Raw genomic sequence first — 16,285 nt, 5'->3', positions numbered from 1 at the left:
CAGAGGTCAAAATAAGCAGTAATGCAAACTCAGTCAGAGACAAAGATTTTCACTTGCAACTTTCCTAAACATATTTAAAAGTGCATGAAATGTTGTCTAAAACAAAAAGAAAATGCTTTTTAGTGGCTGGATCTGGTTTTATCACATTCTGAATTAAACGTTGAAAATGAGCTTTTCAGAGCCAGCAGAGGTCAAAATAGGCAGTAATGCAAACTCAGTCAGAGACATAGATTTTCACTTGCAACTTGCTTTAACATGTTTAACAGTGCATGAAATGTTGTCTAAAACAAAGAGAATGATGCATTTTAGTAGCTGGATCTGGTTTTATCACATTCTGTATTGGACGTTGAAAATGAGCTTTGCTCAGCCAGCAGAGGTCAAAATAAGCAGTAATGCAAATTCAGTCAGAGACATAGATTTTCACTTGCAACTTTCCTAAACATATTTAACAGTGCATGAAATGTTGTCTAAAACAAAAAGAATGATGCAGTTTAGTAGCTGGATCTGGTTTTATCACATTCTGTATTGGACGTTGAAAATGAGCTTTACTCAGCCAGCAGAGGTCAAAATAAGCATTAAAGCAAACTCAGTCAGAGACATAGATTTTCACTTGCAACTTTCCTAAACATATTTAACAGTGCATGAAATGTTGTCTAAAACAAAAAGAATGATGCATTTTAGTGGCTGGATCTGGTTTTATCACATTCTGAATTAAACGTTGAAAATGAGCTTTTCAGAGCCAGCAGAGGTCAAAATAAGCAGTAATGCAAACTTAGTCATAGACATAGATTTTCACTTGCAACTTGCTTTAACATGTTTAACAGTGCATGAAATGTTGTCTAAAACAAAAAGAATGATGCATTTTAGTACCTGGATCTGGTTTTATCACATTCTGTATTGAACGTTGAAAATGAGCTTTTCAGAGCCAGCAGAGGTCAAAATAAGCAGTAATGCAAACTCAGTCATAGACATAGATTTTCACTTGCAACTTGCTTTAACATGTTTAACAGTGCATGAAATGTTGTCTAAAACAAAAAGAATGATGCATTTTAGTGGCTGGATCTGGTTTTATCACATTCTGAATTGAACGTTGAAAATGAGCTGTTCTCAGCCAGCAGAGGTCAAAATAAGCAGTAATGCAAACTCAGTCAGAGACATAGATTTTCACTTGCAACTTGCTTTAACATGTTTAACAGTGCATGAAATGTTGTCTAAAACAAAAAGAATGATGCATTTTAGTAGCTGGATCTGGTTTTATCACATTCTGAATTGAACGTTAAAAATGAGCTTTTCAGAGCCAGCAGAGGTCAAAATAAGCAGTTATGCAAACTCAGTCAGAGACATAGATTTTCACTTGCAACTTTCTTAAACATATTTAACAGTGCATGAAATGTTGTCTAAAACAAAAAGAAAATGCATTTTAGTACCTGGATCTGGTTTTATCACATTCTGTATTGAACGTTGAAAATGAGCTTTTCAGAGCCAGCAGAGGTCAAAATAAGCAGTAATGCAAACTCAGTCATAGACATAGATTTTCACTTGCAACTTTCCTAAACATGTTTAACAGTGCATGAAATGTTGTCTAAAACAAAAAGAATAATGCATTTTAGTAGCTGGATCTGTTTTATCACATTCTGAGTTGAACGTTGAAAATGAGCTTTTCTCAGCCAGCAGAGGTCAAAATAAGCAGTAATGCAAACTCAGTCAGAGACATAGATTTTTACTTGCAACTTGCTTTAACATGTTTAACAGTGCATGAAATGTTGTCTAAAACAAAAAGAATAATGCATTTTAGTAGCTGGATCTTTTTTATCACATTCTGCATTGTACGTTGAAAATGAGCTTTTCAGAGCCAGCAGAGGTCAAAATAAGCAGTAATGCAAACTCAGTCAGAGACATAGATTTTCACTTGCAACTTGCTTTAACATGTTTAACAGTGCATGAAATGTTGTCTAAAACAAAAAGAAAATGCTTTTTAGTGGCTGGATCTGGTTTTATCACATTCTGAGTTGAACGTTGAAAATGAGCTTTTTAGAGCCAGCAGAGGTCAAAATAAGCAGTAATGCAAACTCAGTCATAGACATAGATTTTCACTTGCAACTTGCTTTAACATGTTTAACAGTGCATGAAATGTTGTCCAAAACAAAAAGAAAATGCTTTTTAGTGGCTGGATCTGGTTTTATCACATTCTTCATTGAACGTTGAAAATGAGCTTTTCTCAGCCAGCAGAGGTCAAAATAAGCAGTAATGCAAACTCAGTCAAAGACATAGATTTACACTTGCAACTTTCCTAAACATATTTAACAGTGCATGAAATGTTGTCTAAAACAAAAAGAAAATGCATTTTAGTACCTGGATCTGGTTTTATCACATTCTGCATTGAACCTTGAAAATTAGCTTTTCAGAGCCAGCAGAAGTCAAAATAAGCAGTAATGCAAACTCAGTCATAGACATAGATTTTCACTTGCAACTTTCCTAAACATGTTTAACAGTGCATGAAATGTTGTCTAAAACAAAAAGAATGATGCATTTTAGTGGCTGGATCTGGTTTTATCACATTCTGAATTGAACGTTGAAAATGAGCTGTTCTCAGCCAGCAGAGGTCAAAATAAGCAGTAATGCAAACTCAGTCAGAGACATAGATTTTCACTTGCAACTTGCTTTAACATGTTTAACAGTGCATGAAATGTTGTCTAAAACAAAAAGAATGATGCATTTTAGTGGCTGGATCTGGTTTTATCACTTTCTGAATTCAACGTTGAAAATGAGCTGTTCTCAGCCAGCAGAGGTCAAAATAAGCAGTAATGCAAACTCAGTCAGAGACATAGATTTTCACTTGCAACTTTCTTAAACATATTTAACAGTGCATGAAATGTTGTCTAAAACAAAAAGAAAATGCTTTTTAGTAGCTGGATCTGGTTTTATCACATTCTGAATTGAACGTTGAAAATGAGCTTTTTACAGCCAGCAGAGGTCAAAATAGGCAGTAATGCAAACTCAGTCAGAGACATAGATTTTCACTTGCAACTTGCTTTAACATGTTTAACAGTGCATGAAATGTTGTCTAAAACAAAGAGAATGATGCATTTTAGTAGCTGGATCTGGTTTTATCACATTCTGTATTGGACGTTGAAAATGAGCTTTGCTCAGCCAGCAGAGGTCAAAATAAGCAGTAATGCAAATTCAGTCAGAGACATAGATTTTCACTTGCAACTTTCCTAAACATATTTAACAGTGCATGAAATGTTGTCTAAAACAAAAAGAATGATGCATTTTAGTGGCTGGATCTGGTTTTATCACATTCTGAATTAAACGTTGAAAATGAGCTTTTCAGAGCCAGCAGAGGTCAAAATAAGCAGTAATGCAAACTTAGTCATAGACATAGATTTTCACTTGCAACTTGCTTTAACATGTTTAACAGTGCATGAAATGTTGTCTAAAACAAAAAGAATGATGCATTTTAGTACCTGGATCTGGTTTTATCACATTCTGTATTGAACGTTGAAAATGAGCTTTTCAGAGCCAGCAGAGGTCAAAATAAGCAGTAATGCAAACTCAGTCATAGACATAGATTTTCACTTGCAACTTGCTTTAACATGTTTAACAGTGCATGAAATGTTGTCTAAAACAAAAAGAATGATGCATTTTAGTGGCTGGATCTGGTTTTATCACATTCTGAATTGAACGTTGAAAATGAGCTGTTCTCAGCCAGCAGAGGTCAAAATAAGCAGTAATGCAAACTCAGTCAGAGACATAGATTTTCACTTGCAACTTGCTTTAACATGTTTAACAGTGCATGAAATGTTGTCTAAAACAAAAAGAATGATGCATTTTAGTAGCTGGATCTGGTTTTATCACATTCTGAATTGAACGTTGAAAATGAGCTTTTCAGAGCCAGCAGAGGTCAAAATAAGCAGTTATGCAAACTCAGTCAGAGACATAGATTTTCACTTGCAACTTTCTTAAACATATTTAACAGTGCATGAAATGTTGTCTAAAACAAAAAGAAAATGCTTTTTAGTGGCTGGATCTGGTTTTATCACATTCTGTATTGAACATTGAAAATGAGCTTTTCAGAGCCAGCAGAGGTCAAAATAAGCAGTAATGCAAACTCAGTCATAGACATAGATTTTCACTTGCAACTTGCTTTAACATGTTTAACAGTGCATGAAATGTTGTCTAAAACAAAAAGAATGATGCATTTTAGTGGCTGGATCTGGTTTTATCACTTTCTGAATTCAACGTTGAAAATGAGCTGTTCTCAGCCAGCAGACGTCAAAATAAGCAGTAATGCAAACTCAGTCAGAGACATAGATTTTCACTTGCCACTTGCTTTAACATGTTTAACAGTGGATGAAATGTTGTCTAAAACAAAAAGAATGATGCATTTTAGTGGCTGGATCTAGTTTTATCACATTCTGAGTTGAACGTTGAAAATGAGCTTTTCTCAGCCAGCAGAGGTCAAAATAAGCAGTAATGCAAACTCAGTCAGAGACATAGATTTTCACTTGCCACTTGCTTTAACATGTTCAACAGTGCATGAAATGTTGTCTAAAACAAAAAGAATGATGCATTTTTATTGGCTGGATCTGGTTTTATCACATTCTGAATTGAATGTTGAAAATGAGCTTTTCTCAGCCAGCAGAGGTCAAAATAAGCAGTAATGCAAACTCAGTCAGAGACATAGATTTTTACTTGTAACTTGCTTTAACATGTTTAACAGTGCATGAAATGTTGTCTAAAACAAAAAGAATAATGCATTTTAGTAGCTGGATCTGGTTTTATCACATTCTGCATTGTACGTTGAAAATGAGCTTTACTCAGCCAGCAGAGGTCAAAATAAGCAGTAATGCAAACACAGTCAGAGACATAGATTTTCACTTGCAACTTGCTTAAACATGTTTAACAGTGCATGAAATGTTGTCTAAAACAAAAAGAATGATGCATTTTAGTGGCTGGATCTGGTTTTATCACATTCTGAATTGAACGTTGAAAATGAGCTGTTCTCAGCCAGCAGAGGTCAAAATAAGCAGTAATGCAAACTCAGTCAGAGACATAGATTTTCACTTGCAACTTGCTTTAACATGTTTAACAGTGCATGAAATGTTGTCTAAAACAAAAAGAATGATGCATTTTAGTGGCTGGATCTGGTTTTATCACTTTCTGAATTCAACGTTGAAAATGAGCTGTTCTCAGCTAGCAGAGGTCAAAATAAGCAGTAATGCAAACTCAGTCAGAGACATAGATTTTCACTTGCCACTTGCTTTAACATGTTTAACAGTGGATGAATTGTTGTATAAAACAAAAAGAATGATGCATTTTAGTGGCTGGATCTGGATTTATCACATTCTGAATTGAACGTTGAAAATGAGCTTTTCTCAGCCAGCAGAGGTCAAAATAAGCAGTAATGCAAACTCAGTCAGAGACATAGATTTTCACTTGCAACTTGCTTTAACATGTTTAACAGTGCATGAAATGTTGTCTACAACAAAAAGAATGATGCATTTTAGTAGCTGGATCTGGTTTTATCACATTCTGTATTGGACGTTGACAATGAGCTGTACTCAGCCAGCAGAGGTCAAAATAAGCAGTAATGCAAACTCAGTCATAGACAGATTTTCACTTGCAACTTGCTTTAACATGTTTAACAGTGCATGAAATGTTGTCTAAAACAAAAAGAAAATGCTTTTTAGTGGCTGGATCTGGTTTTATCACATTCTTCATTGAACGTTGAAAATGAGCTTTTCTCAGCCAGCAGAGGTCAAAATAAGCAGTAATGCAAACTCAGTCATAGACATAGATTTTCACTTGCAACTTGCTTTAACATGTTTAACAGTGCATGAAATGTTGTCTAAAACAAAAAGAAAATGCTTTTTAGTGGCTGGATCTGGTTTTATCACATTCTGAGTTAAATGTTGAAAATGAGCTTTTTAGAGCCAGCAGAGGTCAAAATAAGCAGTTATGCAAACTCAGTCATAGACATAGATTTTCACTTGCAACTTGCTTTAACATGTTTAACAGTGCATGAAATGTTGTCTAAAACAAAAAGAAAATGCTTTTTAGTGGCTGGATCTGGTTTTATCACATTCGTCATTGAACGTTGAAAATGAGCTTTTCTCAGCCAGCAGAGGTCAAAATAAGCAGTAATGCAAACTCAGTCAGAGACATAGATTTTCACTTGCAACTTTCCTAAACATATTTAACAGTGCATGAAATGTTGTCTAAAACAAAAAGAAAATGCATTTTAGTACCTGGATCTGGTTTTATCACATTCTGTATTGAACGTTGAAAATGAGCTTTTCAGAGCCAGCAGAGGTCAAAATAAGCAGTAATGCAAACTCAGTCATAGACATAGATTTTCACTTGCAACTTGATCTGGTTTTATCACAATCTGAATTGAACGTTGAAAATGAGCTGTTCTCAGCCAGCAGAGGTCAAAATAAGCAGTAATGCAAACTCAGTCAGAGACATAGATTTTCACTTGCAACTTTCTTAAACATATTTAACAGTGCATGAAATGTTGTCTAAAACAAAAGAATGATGCATTTTAGTGGCTGGATCTGGTTTTATCATATTCTGAATTGAACGTTGAAAATGAGCTGTTCTCAGCCAGCAGAGGTCAAAATAAGCAGTAATGCAAACTCAGTCAGAGACATAGATTTTCACTTGCAACTTGCTTTAACATGTTTAACAGTGCATGAAATGTTGTCTAAAACAAAAAGAATGATGCATTTTAGTGGCTGGATCTGGTTTTATCACTTTCTGAATTCAACGTTGAAAATGAGCTGTTCTCAGCCAGCAGAGGTCAAAATGAGCAGTAATGTAAACTCAGTCAGAGACATAGATTTTCACTTGCCACTTAACATGTTTAACAGTGGTTGAAATGTTGTCTAAAACAAAAAGAATGATGCATTTTAGTGGCTGGATCTGGTTTTATCACATTCTGAATTGAACGTTGAAAATGAGCTTTTCTCAGCCAGCAGAGGTCAAAATAAGCAGTAATGCAAACTCAGTCAGAGACATAGATTTTTACTTGCAACTTGCTTTAACATGTTTAACAGTGCATGAAATGTTGTCTAAAACAAAAAGAATAATGCATTTTATTACCTGGATCTGGTTTTATCACATTCTGTATTGAACGTTGAAAATGAGCTTTTCAGAGCCAGCAGAGGTCAAAATAAGCAGTAATGCAAACTCAGTCAGAGACATAGATTTTCACTTGCAACTTGCTTTAACATGTTTAACAGTGCATGAAATGTTGTCTAAAACAAAAAGAATGATGCATTTTAGTGGCTGGATCTGGTTTTATAACATTCTGAATTGAACGTTGAAAATGAGCTGTTCTCAGCCAGCAGAGGTCAAAATAAGCAGTAATGCAAACTCAGTCAGAGACATAGATTTTCACTTGCAACTTGCTTTAACATGTTTAACAGTGCATGAAATGTTGTCTAAAACAAAAAGAATGATGCATTTTAGTAGCTGGATCTGGTTTTATCACATTCTGAATTGAACGTTGAAAATGAGCTTTTCAGAGCCAGCAGAGGTCAAAATAAGCAGTTATGCAAACTCAGTCAGAGACATAGATTTTCACTTGCAACTTTCTTAAACATATTTAACAGTGCATGAAATGTTGTCTAAAACAAAAAGAAAATGCTTTTTAGTGGCTGGATCTGGTTTTATCACATTCTGTATTGAACATTGAAAATGAGCTTTTCAGAGCCAGCAGAGGTCAAAATAAGCAGTAATGCAAACTCAGTCATAGACATAGATTTTCACTTGCAACTTGCTTTAACATGTTTAACAGTGCATGAAATGTTGTCTAATACAAAAAGAATGATGCATTTTAGTGGCTGGATCTGGTTTTATCACTTTCTGAATTCAACGATGAAAATGAGCTGTTCTCAGCCAGCAGAGGTCAAAATAAGCAGTAATGCAAACTCAGTCAGAGACATAGATTTTCACTTGCCACTTGCTTTAACATGTTTAACAGTGGATGAAATGTTGTCTAAAACAAAAAGAATGATGCATTTTAGTGGCTGGATCTAGTTTTATCACATTCTGAGTTGAACGTTGAAAATGAGCTTTTCTCAGCCAGCAGAGGTCAAAATAAGCAGTAATGCAAACTCAGTCAGAGACATAGATTTTCACTTGCCACTTCCTTTAACATGTTTAACAGTGCATGAAATGTTGTCTAAAACAAAAAGAATGATGCATTTTAGTGGCTGGATCTGGTTTTATTACATTCTGAATTGAACGTTGAAAATGAGCTTTTCTCAGCCAGCAGAGGTCAAAATAAGCAGTAATGCAAACTCAGTCAGAGACATAGATTTTTACTTGTAACTTGCTTTAACATGTTTAACAGTGCATGAAATGTTGTCTAAAACAAAAAGAATAATGCATTTTAGTAGCTGGATCTGGTTTTATCACATTCTGCATTGTACGTTGAAAATGAGCTTTACTCAGCCAGCAGAGGTCAAAATAAGCAGTAATGCAAACTCAGTCAGAGACATAGATTTTCACTTGCAACTTGCTTAAACATGTTTAACAGTGCATGAAATGTTGTCTAAAACAAAAAGAAAATGCATTTTAGTACCTGGATCTGGTTTTATCACATTCTGTATTGAACGTTGAAAATGAGCTTTTCACAGCCAGCAGAGGTCAAAATAAGCAGTAATGCAAACTCAGTCAAAGACATAGATTTTCACTTGCAACTTTCCTAAACATGTTTAACAGTGCATGAAATGTTGTCTAAAACAAAAAGAATGATGCATTTTAGTGGCTGGATCTGGTTTTATCACATTCTGAATTGAACGTTGAAAATGAGCTGTTCTCAGCCAGCAGAGGTCAAAATAAGCAGTAATGCAAACTCAGTCAGAGACATAGATTTTCACTTGCCACTTGCTTTAACATGTTTAACAGTGCATGAAATGTTGTCTAAAACAAAAAGAATGATGCATTTTAGTGGCTGGATCTGGTTTCATCACATTCTGAATTGAACGTTGAAAATGAGCTTTTCTCAGCCAGCAGAGGTCAAAATAAGCAGTAATGCAAACTCAGTCAGAGACATAGATTTTTACTTGCAACTTGCTTTAACATGTTTAACAGTGCATGAAATGTTGTCTAAAACAAAAAGAATAATGCATTTTAGTAGCTGGGTCTGGTTTTATCACATTCTGCATTGTACGTTGAAAATGAGCTTTACTCAGCCAGCAGAGGTCAAAATAAGCAGTAATGCAAACTCAGTCAGAGACATAGATTTTCACTTGCAACTTTCTTAAACATATTTAACAGTGCATGAAATGTTGTCTAAAACAAAAAGAAAATGCTTTTTAGTAGCTGGATCTGGTTTTATCACATTCTGAATTGAACGTTGAAAATGAGCTTTTCAGAGCCAGCAGAGGTCAAAATAAGCAGTAATGCAAACTCAGTCATAGACATAGATTTTCACTTGCAACTTTCCTAAACATGTTTAACAGTGCATGAAATGTTGTCTAAAACAAAAAGAATGATGCATTTTAGTGGCTGGATCTGGTTTTATCACATTCTGAATTGAACGTTGAAAATGAGCTGTTCTCAGCCAGCAGAGGTCAAAATAAGCAGTAATGCAAACTCAGTCAGAGACATAGATTTTCACTTGCAACTTGCTTTAACATGTTTAACAGTGCATGAAATGTTGTCTAAAACAAAAAGAATGATGCATTTTAGTGGCTGGATCTGGTTTTATCACTTTCTGAATTCAACGTTGAAAATGAGCTGTTCTCAGCTAGCAGAGGTCAAAATAAGCAGTAATGCAAACTCAGTCAGAGACATAGATTTTCACTTGCCACTTGCTTTAACATGTTTAACAGTGGATGAATTGTTGTATAAAACAAAAAGAATGATGCATTTTAGTGGCTGGATCTGGATTTATCACATTCTGAATTGAACGTTGAAAATGAGCTTTTCTCAGCCAGCAGAGGTCAAAATAAGCAGTAATGCAAACTCAGTCAGAGACATAGATTTTCACTTGCAACTTGCTTTAACATGTTTAACAGTGCATGAAATGTTGTCTACAATAAAAAGAATGATGCATTTTAGTAGCTGGATCTGGTTTTATCACATTCTGTATTGGACGTTGACAATGAGCTTTACTCAGCCAGCAGAGGTCAAAATAAGCAGTAATGCAAACTCAGTCATAGACAGATTTTCACTTGCAACTTGCTTTAACATGTTTAACAGTGCATGAAATGTTGTCTAAAACAAAAAGAAAATGCTTTTTAGTGGCTGGATCTGGTTTTATCACATTCTTCATTGAATGTTGAAAATGAGCTTTTCTCAGCCAGCAGAGGTCAAAATAAGCAGTAATGCAAACTCAGTCATAGACATAGATTTTCACTTGCAACTTGCTTTAACATGTTTAACAGTGCATGAAATGTTGTCTAAAACAAAAAGAAAATGCTTTTTAGTGGCTGGATCTGGTTTTATCACATTCTGAGTTAAATGTTGAAAATGAGCTTTTTAGAGCCAGCAGAGGTCAAAATAAGCAGTTATGCAAACTCAGTCATAGACATAGATTTTCACTTGCAACTTGCTTTAACATGTTTAACAGTGCATGAAATGTTGTCTAAAACAAAAAGAAAATGCTTTTTAGTGGCTGGATCTGGTTTTATCACATTCGTCATTGAACGTTGAAAATGAGCTTTTCTCAGCCAGCAGAGGTCAAAATAAGCAGTAATGCAAACTCAGTCAGAGACATAGATTTTCACTTGCAACTTTCCTAAACATATTTAACAGTGCATGAAATGTTGTCTAAAACAAAAAGAAAATGCATTTTAGTACCTGGATCTGGTTTTATCACATTCTGTATTGAACGTTGAAAATGAGCTTTTCAGAGCCAGCAGAGGTCAAAATAAGCAGTAATGCAAACTCAGTCATAGACATAGATTTTCACTTGCAACTTTCCTAAACATGTTTAACAGTGCATGAAATGTTGTCTAAAACAAAAAGAATGATGCATTTTAGTGGCTGGATCTGGTTTTATCACTTTCTGAATTGAACGTTGAAAATGAGCTGTTCTCAGCCAGCAGAGGTCAAAATAAGCAGTAATGCAAACTCAGTCAGAGACATAGATTTTCACTTGCCACTTGCTTTAACATGTTTAACAGTGGATGAAATGTTGTCTAAAACAAAAAGAATGATGCATTTTTATTGGCTGGATCTGGTTTTATCACATTCTGAATTGAACGTTGAAAATGAGCTTTTCTCAGCCAGCAGAGGTCAAAATAAGCAGTAATGCAAACTCAGTCAGAGACATAGATTTTCACTTGCCACTTGCTTTAACATGTTTAACAGTGCATGAAATGTTGTCTAAAACAAAAAGAATGATGCATTTTAGTGGCTGGATCTGGTTTTATCACATTCTGAATTGAACGTTGAAAATGAGCTTTTCTCAGCCAGCAGAGGTCAAAATAAGCAGTAATGCAAACTCAGTCAGACACATAGATTTTTAATTGCAACTTGCTTTAACATGTTTAACAGTGCATAAATGTTGTCTAAAACAAAAAGAATAATGCATTTTAGTAGCTGGATCTGTTTTATCACATTCTGCATTGTACGTTGAAAATGAGCTTTACTCAGCCAGCAGAGGTCAAAATAAGCAGTAATGCAAACTCAGTCAGAGACATAGATTTTCACTTGCAACTTTCTTAAACATATTTAACAGTGCATGAAATGTTGTCTAAAACAAAAGAATGATGCATTTTAGTGGCTGGATCTGGTTTTATCATATTCTGAATTGAACGTTGAAAATGAGCTGTTCTCAGCCAGCAGAGGTCAAAATAAGCAGTAATGCAAACTCAGTCAGAGACATAGATTTTCACTTGCAACTTGCTTTAACATGTTTAACAGTGCATGAAATGTTGTCTAAAACAAAAAGAATGATGCATTTTAGTGGCTGGATCTGGTTTTATCACTTTCTGAATTCAACGTTGAAAATGAGCTGTTCTCAGCCAGCAGAGGTCAAAATAAGCAGTAATGCAAACTCAGTCATAGACATAGACTTTCACTTGCAACTTGCTTTAACATGTTTAACAGTGCATGAAATGTTGTCCAAAACAAAAAAGAATGATGCATTTTAGTAGCTGGATCTGGTTTTATCACATTCTGAATTGAACGTTGAAAATGAGCTTTTCAGAGCCAGCAGAGGTCAAAATAAGCAGTTATGCAAACTCAATCAGAGACATAGATTTTCACTTGCAACTTTCTTAAACATATTTAACAGTACATGAAATGTTGTCTAAAACAAAAAGAAAATGCTTTTTAGTGGCTGGATCTGGTTTTATCACATTCTGTATTGAACATTGAAAATGAGCTTTTCAGAGCCAGCAGAGGTCAAAATAAGCAGTAATGCAAACTCAGTCATAGACATAGATTTTCACTTGCAACTTACCTAAACATGTTTAACAGTGCATGAAATGTTGTCTAAAACAAAAGAATGATGCATTTTAGTGGCTGGATCTGGTTTTATCACATTCTGAATTGAACGTTGAAAATGAGCTGTTCTCAGCCAGCAGAGGTCAAAATAAGCAATAATGCAAACTCAGTCAGAGACATAGATTTTCACTTGCAACTTGCTTTAACATGTTTAACAGTGCATGAAATGTTGTCTAAAACAAAAAGAATGATGCATTTTAGTGGCTGGATCTGGTTTTATCACTTTCTGAATTCAACGTTGAAAATGAGCTGTTCTCAGCCAGCAGAGGTCAAAATGAGCAGTAATGCAAACTCAGTCAGAGACATAGATTTTCACTTGCCACTTAACATGTTTAACAGTGGTTGAAATGTTGTCTAAAACAAAAAGAATGATGCATTTTAGTGGCTGGATCTGGTTTTATCACATTCTGAATTGAACGTTGAAAATGAGCTTTTCTCAGCCAGCAGAGGTCAAAATAAGCAGTAATGCAAACTCAGTCAGAGACATAGATTTTTACTTGCAACTTGCTTTAACATGTTTAACAGTGCATGAAATGTTGTCTAAAACAAAAAGAATAATGCATTTTATTACCTGGATCTGGTTTTATCACATTCTGTATTGAACGTTGAAAATGAGCTTTTCAGAGCCAGCAGAGGTCAAAATAAGCAGTAATGCAAACTCAGTCATAGACATAGATTTTCACTTGCAACTTGCTTTAACATGATTAACAGTGCATGAAATGTTGTCTAAAACAAAAAGAATGATGCATTTTAGTGGCTGGATCTGGTTTTATCACATTCTGAATTGAACGTTGAAAATGAGCTGTTCTCAGCCAGCAGAGGTCAAAATAAGCAGTAATGCAAACTCAGTCAGAGACATAGATTTTCACTTGCAACTTGCTTTAACATGTTTAACAGTGCATGAAATGTTGTCTAAAACAAAAAGAATGATGCATTTTAGCAGCTGGATCTGGTTTTATCACATTCTGAATTGAACGTTGAAAATGAGCTTTTCAGAGCCAGCAGAGGTCAAAATAAGCAGTTATGCAAACTCAGTCAGAGACATAGATTTTCACTTGCAACTTTCTTAAACATATTTAACAGTGCATGAAATGTTGTCTAAAACAAAAAGAAAATGCTTTTTAGTGGCTGGATCTGGTTTTATCACATTCTGTATTGAACATTGAAAATGAGCTTTTCAGAGCCAGCAGAGGTCAAAATAAGCAGTAATGCAAACTCAGTCATAGACATAGATTTTCACTTGCAACTTGCTTTAACATGTTTAACAGTGCATGAAATGTTGTCTAAAACAAAAAGAATGATGCATTTTAGTGGCTGGATCTGGTTTTATCACTTTCTGAATTCAACGATGAAAATGAGCTGTTCTCAGCCAGCAGAGGTCAAAATAAGCAGTAATGCAAACTCAGTCAGAGACATAGATTTTCACTTGCCACTTGCTTTAACATGTTTAACAGTGGATGAAATGTTGTCTAAAACAAAAAGAATGATGCATTTTAGTGGCTGGATCTAGTTTTATCACATTCTGAGTTGAACGTTGAAAATTAGCTTTTCTCAGCCAGCAGAGGTCAAAATAAGCAGTAATGCAAACTCAGTCAGAGACATAGATTTTCACTTGCCACTTCCTTTAACATGTTTACAGTGCATGAAATGTTGTCTAAAACAAAAAGAATGATGCATTTTAGTGGCTGGATCTGGTTTTATTACATTCTGAATTGAACGTTGAAAATGAGCTTTTCTCAGCCAGCAGAGGTCAAAATAAGCAGTAATGCAAACTCAGTCAGAGACATAGATTTTTACTTGTAACTTGCTTTAACATGTTTAACAGTGCATGAAATGTTGTCTAAAACAAAAAGAATAATGCATTTTAGTAGCTGGATCTGGTTTTATCACATTCTGCATTGTACGTTGAAAATGAGCTTTACTCAGCCAGCAGAGGTCAAAATAAGCAGTAATGCAAACTCAGTCAGAGACATAGATTTTCACTTGCAACTTGCTTAAACATGTTTAACAGTGCATGAAATGTTGTCTAAAACAAAAAGAAAATGCATTTTAGTACCTGGATCTGGTTTTATCACATTCTATATTGGACGTTGAAAATGAGCTTTACTCAGCCAGCAGAGGTCAAAATAAGCATTAAAGCAAACTCAGTCAGAGACATAGATTTTCACTTGCAACTTTCCTAAACATGTTTAACAGTGCATGAAATGTTGTCTAAAACAAAAAGAATGATGTATTTTAGTGGCTGGATCTGGTTTTATCACATTCTGAATTGAACGTTGAAAATGAGCTGTTCTCAGCCAGCAGAGGTCAAAATAAGCAGTAATGCAAACTCAGTCAGAGACATAGATTTTCACTTGCAACTTGCTTTAACATGTTTAACAGTGCATGAATTGTTGTCTAAAACAAAAAGAATGATGCATTTTTATTGGCTGGATCTGGTTTTATCACATTCTGAATTGAACGTTGAAAATGAGCTTTTCTCAGCCAGCAGAGGTCAAAATAAGCAGTAATGCAAACTCAGTCAGAGACATAGATTTTCACTTGCCACTTGCTTTAACATGTTTAACATTGCATGAAATGTTGTCTAAAACAAAAAGAATGATGCATTTTAGTGGCTGGATCTGGTTTTATCACATTCTGAACTGAACGTTGAAAATTAGCTTTTCTCAGCCAGCAGAGGTCAAAATAAGCAGTAATGCAAACTCAGTCAGAGACATAGAATTTTACTTGCAACTTGCTTTAACATGTTTAACAGTGCATGAAATGTTGTCTAAAACAAAAAGAAAATGCTTTTTAGTAGCTGGATCTGGTTTTATCACATTCTGAATTGAACGTTGAAAATGAGCTTTTTACAGCCAGCAGAGGTCAAAATAAGCAGTAATGCAAACTCAGTCATAGACATAGATTTTCACTTGCAACTTGCTTTAACATGTTTAAAAGTGCATGAAATGTTGTCTAAAACAAAAAGAATGATGCATTTTAGTGGCTGGATCTGGTTTTATCACATTCTGAATTGGACGTTGAAAATGAGCTTTTCAGAGCCAGCAGAGGTCAAAATAAGCAGTAATGCAAACTCAGTCATAGACATAGATTTTCACTTGCAACTTTCCTAAACATGTTTAACAGTGCATGAAATGTTGTCTAAAACAAAAGAATGATGCATTTTAGTGGCTGGATCTGGTTTTATCACATTCTGAATTGAACGTTGAAAATGAGCTGTTCTCAGCCAGCAGAGGTCAAAATAAGCAGTAATGCAAACTCAGTCAGAGACATAGATTTTCACTTGCAACTTGCTTTAACATGTTTAACAGTGCATGAAATGTTGTCTAAAACAAAAAGAATGATGCATTTTAGTGGCTGGATCTGGTTTTATCACTTTCTGAATTCAACGTTGAAAATGAGCTGTTCTCAGCCAGCAGAGGTCAAAATGAGCAGTAATGCAAACTCAGTCAGAGACATAGATTTTCACTTGCCACTTAACATGTTTAACAGTGGTTGAAATGTTGTCTAAAACAAAAAGAATGATGCATTTTAGTGGCTGGATCTGGTTTCATCACATTCTGAATTGAACGTTGAAAATGAGCTTTTCTCAGCCAGCAGAGGTCAAAATAAGCAGTAATGCAAACTCAGTCAGAGACATAGATTTTTACTTGCAACTTGCTTTAACATGTTTAACAGTGCATGAAATGTTGTCTAAAACAAAAAGAATAATGCATTTTAGTAGCTGGATCTGGTTTTATCACATTCTGCATTGTACGTTGAAAATGAGCTTTACTCAGCCAGCAGAGGTCAAAATAAGCAGTAATGCAAACTT

The sequence above is a fragment of the Danio rerio genome, chromosome 7 (assembly GCF_049306965.1).
Source record: "Danio rerio strain Tuebingen ecotype United States chromosome 7, GRCz12tu, whole genome shotgun sequence".
Taxonomy (NCBI): Eukaryota; Metazoa; Chordata; class Actinopteri; order Cypriniformes; family Danionidae; genus Danio; species Danio rerio.
This window is presented reverse-complemented; position numbering follows the sequence as displayed.